Raw genomic sequence first — 10,413 nt, 5'->3', positions numbered from 1 at the left:
CCAGGTAACCAAACCACTTCAAGGGTTTTGGTTACGTTTGAGGCCGCCAATAATGGCATAACAGCGCTCTCAGATGGGCATGATCTCTGAGCAGTTTGCCAATTCAAATTCTTGCAAAACCAAAGAGACTTCATCACGAAGGCTTTGCAGGTTCTCAACGCTTCCGGCGCCTGTCAACATATCGTCAACAAAGAAATCTTAATGACCTTCGCAGCATTTGGATACTTAGTGTACGATTTCGACTTAGCAGAAATTCGTTCGATTCTGATAGCTACTTTGACATAAATAAATAGGAAGATGATATTGTGATCTGCGCGCATCTGCATGTGATAAGCGGGTTATATACCATATGCATCCAGCCGACGGACGTGTCTTCACACCATTTGGTAGATGTAATTGCTTATTTAGGATATTTTCCTGTAGTCTGTTAATAAACCATGTTGTCCATTTGTATCTAGAATAGCCCTAAGTAAATATCCTTGTAACCCCAAATCATGTACATAAGCCCGGATCCATGCTCAATAAAATCCGTACGAAAAGAATTCTTGACGTATTCACTTCTCCGCAGCCCAATTGGTTATGTACCTATTGCGGCGACTATTGCCACTGGTTCCGTACTTGAGGCACGCAAAAAAAAACTTTTCAGCAAGCCCGATTTCGGTGGAAATCCTATACTTAGCTTGCGCCATCTCTCTCTTTTATTTGTTTTCCAAAGCACATCTCCCTGATACTATCCAGCCGAGAACAGTTTTTTGTAAAATGGGAAGTTCAGGTCCCTGCTTTATCTGGCCAAGAGAATTCAAAGAATTTCAAAGAATGAATCTGCGCCGAAAAGAATGTCAAATTTTTGGGGCTTGAAGATGAACGGATCTGCCAATTCAATATTTTCAGGTACTGTTCTATGCGCACTGTACTTATATACAGCACCAAGACATACATAATTTATATGTATGAATACACTGTGACACTTTGTTGCAGTTTTATTGTAAGCATCCCAATTCAAGTGCATGTGTAACATGATCACATATAATATATGCGCTATAAACTTAAAGTGCTAACCTCGCGTTTCCTCGCTGGCCGTCGCACTTTTAGATACATAACAAAGAGCGCGCATAACACATCCCTTCCGCCAATATATACGCAGCTTAGCCTAAGCATAGCCTTAATGATTTTGGATAAAACAGATATTGTCCAACAATTGAAGCGACACGTACATGTTGCTCCAAAATAAAGATAACTAAACTAAACCATTGTGTTTTATACTACAAACGACAAGACCAAAAATATGGTATCAATATTCTCACCACAGTACGCTCCACCCGCTGGTGTTTACCGCTTGATCCAGATGATAACCAGAAATATTTTTTAAAACATAAAAATCGGACGACAACAGACTGATTCCTATTCGCGACTTCACTATTGCGTCTATTTTGTTGTTGCTTGAGCACTAGTTTCACCAATGCCCCGCAAACTCATACGCACATCCTCTCTTTTAATTTGTAGTCTCTGAGCGAGCTCATCGGTCACAAAATTTACTTGTGAACCAGAGTCAAGCAACGCTCGAGGCAACACAATTTCGCCACTTTTCGTTAACACGCTCACGATAGGTGTGGCAAGAATAACTCTATCCGATACAGTCGCATGCAAAACATGCGAAGTGGATGTAGACTCTTGCGTGAGCGCAGGCTGAGGAGGAGGCACCAACGCGAGATTTGTATTAGCAGAGTATCTGTGCAACAATGTGTGGTGTGAAGATTTGCACACCCTGCACCTGTTCGACTTGCATTTTTTATCAGTGTGACTCTTGCGAAGGCAGTTAATGCATAAGGACACTTTTTTAAGGAAGCGAAAGAAGTGCAAAGCCGAGGTGCAAAATACACATAAGGCAGTGTCGTCCCTTGCAGCGCCCAACGAAAAACTTTTATTTCTACGCTTCTTCGGGAACGTATTGTCAGGCTGAACATTTTTGGGCTTGGAAGCCTCTTCGGCGACCATGTGCTGGTATCGCTTATCCAGAGCCGCCTCACATTCGCTCCAAAGGGGAAGCGAAATATAGTCCAACTTTTCTTCCCACTTTCTCTTTGTTCCTGCATCGACTTTGCTCATTATTAAATCGATGAGGGTGGCATTCGTTACCCGGTTGTCATCCCCAATAGACAACAGAGAAAATCATAAGGAGCTCTGACTGTGTCTATCAGATTCCTCAAGGCTGTAGCTGATGGCTGGGACATTTTCGGCAGATTGAAAAGTGTCGATATATTGTCGAAGAAATTCAGACAATCATTATCGCACACCCGATTCAGGTTAGCCAGGGCTTTGGGGTAATTAATCGCAGTGACTTGGAACGCCCTGACTATGCCAGTAGTTAGCCAGACACGATATCAAATGATGAAATTTTATATCGTGCAGAGTGTCATCTTTATAGACAAATTTTTCGAAAAATCTTATAAAATTTTTAAATTTGGAGTGCTTTCTGCTGAAGGTTGGAAGAGCAACGCTCGTCAAACGGCATTGGGAAGTGCGCTTCACCGGCGGAGCAGCATCGCCTGCCTTTGCTTATTAGCGAAATTATTAATGATTTTGCCATTACGGCAGTCTCTTCCAGTTCCTCGCGGAACAAATCCTTAGCGTCTTTTGCTTCGTTTTGATTCTGAATCAAAGAAGCATTTTTGATGTGCGAATTCAAAATTTCTAATCGACATTCTAATTCGACTGGATTTAGAGAGAGTCGACCCTCTTGTAAATACTGCTGTGTTCGGGATATACGCCGCATTATTCCATCTCGTTTATTTTTAAGCCCTTCGATGTCTTTTCTCGCCATGTTATTGGCTAAAAATTTTTTTTTTAGAATCGAAGAATGTGATAAAGATTTATTTGTAATTTGAAATAAATAACGAATCAAATAAAAAAATTAAAAATAACAAGTGGTATATTCCGAAAGTAAGCAAGCAGGGGACTTGTCGATGAATTTTCGAAAAAACAATTAAAATTAATATTTTATAGTTCATTTCTTCGGCACTAATACGCCGCACGCAAAAAATTTAAAGGGTAGCACAAGCTAAGCCAGATTACCGAGAACGCTGTGAGAAACAAAAACAACGCTTGCACTCGTCCAACGACCGAAACGAAAATGCAAAGAGAGAGAGAGTCGAAAGAACTGGCAGCGATATCAGTTCGATTTCTCCTTTATGATATGTGTATCGACACTTAGCGGAAAATGATGCACTGGCCGATATATAAAAAGACAACGAATATATAAGTGGGATGGAAGTACAAAAAATAGCGTTAAGTCTTGGAAAATGACGGACACGCGGCAAATTTAGGACAGAAAATGCGCTCGAAAATGTCCCACAATTTTCTTGGCAACAAGTTACAGAAAAAAAATAAGAAACGAAAACGAAATAAATAAATTTTTTCCTGTCATGAAATTGAACCCTAAGTTGGTGCTCAATACGAGATGTTGGGGAATTAAAACAGAATTTGGGTCCACGACGAAATTAAATTTAACACCCAAAGCGATTCACTTTTTATACCCGTTACTCGTAGAGTAGAAGATGAAGATTCTTGAGGTCCCGGGACAGCGCAAGTTTATTACAGCATCCTGCCACGCCCACTCTAACGCCCACAAATCGCAAAAAACTAAAATTGCTGAACTCTCATGAACTATTGGAGTTAGAAAGTTGAAATTCAGAAAGTATAATCTATAGATGCCAGCGCATCTTATAGTGGTACTACTATCCGGCCATAGCCACCCATACTCCCACAAGGCTCAAAAGACGGTTTTCGGATTTTCTAGAAAAACTGATATCTCGGTAACTATAAGAGATAGAAAGTTCTGATCAAGCATGTAGGTTTTAATAACGCTCGCAATGCGAATTGGTTTTTTCCGATGAAGCCACGCCCACTCTAACGCCCACAGCTAACAGCCGCGGAAAACTGTGGCGTCTATAATATTATTATGAATGCCTTCGTTTGACCTTGTATAACTTATTTCTGTTAATACCTATCGATTTACCAAAGATATTTTAAATCGGAACATTATTTCGCTATTTATACAGAAATTAACGTTATAAGGCCTCACATGGGCAGTGACGTCACTATAAGCATACTCAACATACAAACTTCCTCTGACAATAGGTGGCGCCTTGTGAATTTCCACTAGCAAAATTAATATTTTAAAATTGTGTAAAACAGTAACGTGTAATTTATAGTCGCGGATTTCGACTATAGCGTTTCCTCTTGTTTTTATCTTAATTTATTTTGCAGGTATAATAAATATAAAATAATTTGTTAGTGCATGCGAATTTTTATTTGTGTTAAATTCTGTGTTAAATGCGCACTATCTACCGATTTTACACGAATGCAAAAATTTGAAAGATGGGCCGAAATTATTTAGAAAAAATGCCACAGATTAATTTCTAACTTTAAACATTCTATACCTGTATAGCCGATTCGGTCCGCTCAGCAACTTCCCTCTTTAACTCCATGTATCGTCTTTGATCGGGCTTATGAGTCTTCTGACTGCTGCTTGAATTTGACCGACGCGGAGGTTTATTAAAAACAATAAATTAAAATCACTTTCAAAAATTTCTAGTTTAAGTTTTTGCACTTATTTGTTTATGTGGAATGTCAACTAACTGGAAATCCCAGAAGTTAAATACTGAAAAATGAGCATTTGCATGGTGTCAGACTTCTTCTACCCGAGCATCGGTGGGGTGAAGGAGCATGTCTACAACCTTTCACGCCTATAGAGACTGCAGTGGCGTTCGCTATGTGACAGGTGGCAATGTGCCAATGCTGCGTGCGGTTCTTCTCCGGGAGCGCGTGGAAGTTGTACATGGTCACTCCGCCTTCAGAGCACTAGCCCACGAAGCGCTGCTAGTGGGCTCCCTGCTGGATTTAAAGACTGTTTTCACGGATCATAGCCTTTTTGGCTTTTCGGACTTGTCGGCCGCTCTTACCAACAATCTATTGGAGGTCAACTTGGGCATGGTGAATCATGCTATTTGCGTATCTCACATAGGCAAAGAGTACACTGTATTACGTGCTCGACATCGAGTTTCCGTCATCCCCAATGCAGTGGACACTGCTTTGTTTACCCCAGATCCCCAACAGCGACCCAGCAATGACCTTAGTAAGGATTACCATCTGTATATAGTTTCGCACACCGACTTACTCTTGTTTTCAGTCAACATTGTAGTGGCATCGCGTCTAGTCTACCGCAAAGGTATAGATTTGTTAGCTGGCATCACTCCCCGCTTCAAAAACAATCCCAATGTGAACTTTATTATTGTTGGCGATGGACCCAAGCGGGATTTGCTGGAATAGATTCGCGAAAAGAAAAATATGCCGGGTGAAGATGGTGGGCGCCGTTGAACATGATACGGTGGGCGATGTCCTGGTACGCGGCCACATTTTCTAAATAAGTCACTGACTGAGGCCTACTGCATGGCCATTGTTGAGGCTGCTTCCTGTGGCCTGCAAGTGGTGTCAATTAGTGTAGGTGGAATCCCAGAAGTTCTGCCAAAGAGTCTAATACTATTGGCGGAAGCAGACATAGACGCCATACACGCTGCAAGTTCTTTTGAGATAAGTCTTCCAGCCAATGCACATTGGGATGAAATGGCTTTATTTTGGCCAAAACCTAAAAAGTTCATGTTAATATATCAATAATGTTACAATTATTTCAAGCTTAGAAATGTCCCTAGACATCGAAAATATTTAATTTGAATTTTATTGCGCAGCCCTCGTCTTGCACCAGCCGTTTAAAGTTAGCTGTTCTTGCCACGTGGTGCGTGCAAGCTTGCTGATTAGTGAAGTTCCTAAATTTTGGCGTTCTCGTATTTTTAAACAGTTTGACCAATTAAAATACCTTAAAATGGAAAATGTTTTGCATGGTATGTAGAAAATATTTGTATAAGTGTTTAATTATATGTGCTTTTGTGTTGTCATGTTTTTAATGTAATACGTAAACAGTATTTTGTTGATTCTAACCTTGAAATATTTGTGTTTCGTGGAGCATATCTAGCAAGATACAACAGGATTCAAATAACAACTTATGTGGTAGTATGAGTTATTATATGTATATTCAGATAGCATTTAATTAATTTGCGGGAATTTGCGGGGAGGTTAAATATTTCAATAGTTTCAAGCAAGGTTGCTATTTGCTATTTAGAAGTTTGGCTGGATAAAAATAGCAATCTAAACGCCACTTTTGACTGGATTTGCGTCGAAGTAATTCCAAAATTTCCGGGAAACGATTTGGAGGCGATTAAAAACAAAATAAAAACCTTTATTGTTGAAGTTAAGAGACTGCTGACCAAAGCATACCGAAATATTCGTCGTTTCAAAGAAGAACAATATTATATTATATTATAATATTTTATTCAAAATATGATTGTTATCGTAATCTTGGTGGACGACCTCGGGTCTCTTATGACGAAGGAAGTTTACGGCATAAAAGAAGATTTGCTTCCGAACTTGCAAAGGAAAATTCAACACTTCTACTTGTTGAAGGAGCTGCTATGTCTGCTAAGAAGGCAAAAAATACGGATATTTCTCACATTTTAAATACGACAATAAATAGTTCTGGTAGTTCAAAATTAAGGCAACAACTTTCACTGAAAGAGCCTATACCAGTATCACCTGATGAGGCCTTAGCATTTATTATAGAAAACTCGTTTTCCAAGCAGCAATATATTAACATACGCTTAAAGAGTACCGAAAAAAACTGCAATATATATCCAAGCTACGAAGGTGAGAGAAGATAAGGAAAAGTGAGGTTAACCGTCAAAAGTTCAAGCCTAAACCAAATTAATATCAGTACGGAGTTAGTCCTCTCCACGCATGGATTAGGTTTTTGGAATTCGTTCTCAACATCTCATATCGTGTAAGTATTCAAAAGTGGCGAATTAGTACGGACTCTGAGAAAGAAATAATGATGGTACGCAAGAAGGACATTGAGCGAAAGCTTTGGTCTGAAATGGGGTTACATATTAACAAACCAAGTCAGAATGGTTCTGGAAATTCGAACGATGGCAATACGGCACGAAGAGCATTTTCGGATGTTAAATTATTTGCCTCAATATTACAACTGGATGAGGAGCTTTTAAACAAACTACATATCATTTTAATAGTTTTATCATTCGAATATGACGTTTGTTTAAATAAGTTTAAGAAATTTTTTGAAGAAACGCTGCGTTTGCATTTAATTAAATATCCGTGGTATCCAATGACCGCTACGGTCCACAAAATTTTAGTTCATGGTCCAGAAATAATTAAATCATCTGTACTTCCTGTTGGTTGCTTAGGCGAAAACACATCTAAGGCTCGCAACAAATATTACAAGCGCGATAGGATTTTGCATGCCAGGAAAAATAGCAGAGTGAACAATTTAACCGACGTATTTCAGCGAGCTTTGGATTCTTCTGATCCTTACTTATCAAGCATCGCTCAAAAAAAGAGTTCAAAATCACACTCATTGCCAAGTGAAGTTATTGCACTTTTAGTTTCTCCAAAACCGGAGGATGCAGCCCAAGTATATAGTGTTGAAGACGAGATTAAAAGAATACCATATTTTGATTTTGATTTAGAAGAAGAACGTTTATATTAATACAAGTTTTTGTACTTATTTTTAAGTTTTCGTTAATTAAGCTATATTATAATATGCAAAAATATTAAAATATAAAATTTTCTAACAATTGTGGATAAAAAAAAATGAAGAATATAATTAATATGAATTTAATAAATACAGCAGTTCTATTGTGTGGGCGGCAAGGCAGACATGGTTGTAGTGTAAAAAAAATCCAAAATTCACAAATAATATAAGCAGCAAATTTTCCAAGTTTCAACTTTCTAGCTTTAAAATTACTGTTATGGCCAAAAAACAGGCATTTCATCCCAATGTGCAATGGTCATTTGTCGTCAGAGACTAATGGAAAAAGTAGGAGACGACGCCGCAAGAAAGTGGATGGGCATACATCTCATCCACAACTGCCATGATCCTGTGATCCACCTACCGATCAGACTAGCTATGCGATCGTGCTCTGCAAGAGCGGTCTTTCACCACAAGCGAACTGGTGTTTGCTGTGTGGCAACATGGATCCTGGTTTCTTGTCTTCTTCGTAGTGGCACACTTCTTGGTGCGACTGCTGGAGCTTTAGCGTCCTCGAAATAGAGTTGAGCTAGCACAGGATATGCAACGATTACCCAGCTAGCGAATACCAAACGGATTTCATTCTTCCGTGAACTAGTCATATTTACATTTATACACTTAATGTCTAGTTAATAGTTAACTTGATGACAGTTTGCTTTATCTTCCGTAATCAATGTAGCCATTTTAGTCTTTATACCAACCAAAGACTGAAGACAGGATCCTGATAACAGATCGTAACCCCGTAATGAAAAGTCTTGCTTCTTAGAGTAAATGGGGCATTTCCAGTATGATAATGCGGCAATCCATTCGATTTGTAATCTATTAACGAAACTTTTGAAGTATTTGGAAGTTATTAGAAAGCACCGCTAGTCGACTATTAAACTTTAAGACTATTTTAAGTACTGCAAAAATTGGTTATCAAAAATTTAACAAGGTGGTTTCTGATTTTAAAAACAAGAAAAACACATATCCTCATATATATCATGCCATAATTTTTAAAGTGAAATTAACTTCATAAATTCTGAACTTTTGAATCCTAAACTAGGATACAATTAAACAATTTACTTTATTCCAAAATTTACTAATAAATTATAGGTAAATAAAACAAGAAAACAACGCCTGTCCGTATGAACGCTGAGATCTCAGGAACTATAAGAAATAAAAAATTGAGATTAACCATGAAGATTCTTGAGGTCCCTACGCAGCGCAATTTTATTGCAGCATCCTGCCACTAAAATCGCCGAAATCTCAAGAACTATCAGAGCTAGATTATACATTATTTATAATCTTTAGATTCCAGCGCATCTTGTAGTGGTACTACTATCCGGCCACATCCACCCATACGCCAATAAGGCTCAAAAGACGGTATTCGCATTTTCTAGAAAAGCTGATATCTCGGTAACTATAAGAGATAGAAAGTTCGGAACCCATATGCTTGGTTTTTATGATGCTCCCAATGCGAATTGTTTTTGTTTTCGATCAAGCCACGCTCACTCTAACGCCCTCAAAACCCGAAAAACCAAGAATGCAAAAATATAGGAAACTATAAGATATACAAAATGAAAATTTGCTTAGGAATACGTATTTAAGAGATGCCTCTGCAACTTGCCACCGCGGAAAACTGTGGCGTCTATAATATTATTATGAATTCCTTTCGATTGACCTTGTATAACTTATTTCTGTTAATATCTATCGATTTACCAAAGATTTTTTAAATCGGAACATTATTTCGCTATTTATGAAGAAATTAAGGTTATAAGGCCTCACATGGGCAGTGACGTCACTATCAGTTACTCAACATGCTTTCTCTGACAATAGGTGGCGCCTTGTGAATTTCCCCACTTCCTCTTGTTTTTATTACTATTTCGAAGTTGACTTTGCTATAACGAAAAGGCACGGCGCGTGAGTTAACATTCCTCTCTCCGCAACCACAGGGAGAGAACGAGAGAACATTCCTCTCTCCACAGCCACCGAGAGAGAACACAGACCCGGGAACTGCAAGAATAGCGCGAATGAAACAACAAGATCGCCAAAGTTAACATTCCTCTCTCCGCAACCACAGGGAGAGAACGAGAGAACATTCCTCTCTCCACAGCCACCGAGAGAGAACACAGACCCGGGAACTGCAAGAATAGCGCGAATGAAACAACAAGATCGCCAACGCAAGAACTCTGACAAAGACAGACTACTCTTTATAATAATCTTCTTTTTAATCTTCTTTATAATAAAACATCATTCTTATTTTGAACTCCAAACAACACAGTCATTTTATTTGCAAGCCTTCAGCATAAAAAAAAGTGACAACTCATACGAGATCCCCTCTACTCCCTCGGACACGACACTGTAACTCGTGCGTAATGATAAGGGCACGGCACGTGCATACGAGAGGGAATTTCGATTTAAACTAATTTATTTGACTCTTATGTTATGGACAGAAGACATAACGAGAGATGGAGTGAGGAGAGCGGCGGCCGACTTCGCCTGAGCGAAAAAGCTTTATTGGGCCCCGCTCCCCCTCTTCACGCTGTAAGACCGGAATGACCAAACAACCCGCAAACAAGGAATTCTCTCGCAGGAGTACACAGTAACCAATTTGTCCGCATCTGCTACTGATCTCGACTTTAATTTTACCCGTAGCGAGCTTGAATATGCCCTTCAGTACGCGAAAGGTAAAACTTCCGGTAAGACCAGATTTCATACCCAATGCTCAAACATTTGCCCTCCGAAGTTAAGTCAAAAGACCTTCAACTTAGCGAAGG

General features: G+C 39.1%; 1 pseudogene; it reads left to right on the top strand.

Moving 5' to 3' along the window:
- Positions 1-4,667: 4,667 nt before the first annotated feature.
- Positions 4,668-8,216, top strand: LOC108118268 (annotated as a pseudogene).
- Positions 8,217-10,413: the final 2,197 nt, after the last annotated feature.

Source organism: Drosophila eugracilis, unplaced genomic scaffold, assembly GCF_018153835.1.
Source record: "Drosophila eugracilis isolate 14026-0451.02 unplaced genomic scaffold, ASM1815383v1 contig_1945, whole genome shotgun sequence".
Classification (NCBI taxonomy): Eukaryota; Metazoa; Arthropoda; class Insecta; order Diptera; family Drosophilidae; genus Drosophila; species Drosophila eugracilis.
Note: the sequence above shows the minus strand (reverse complement) of the source record. Positions and strands in the feature narration are given on the sequence as shown.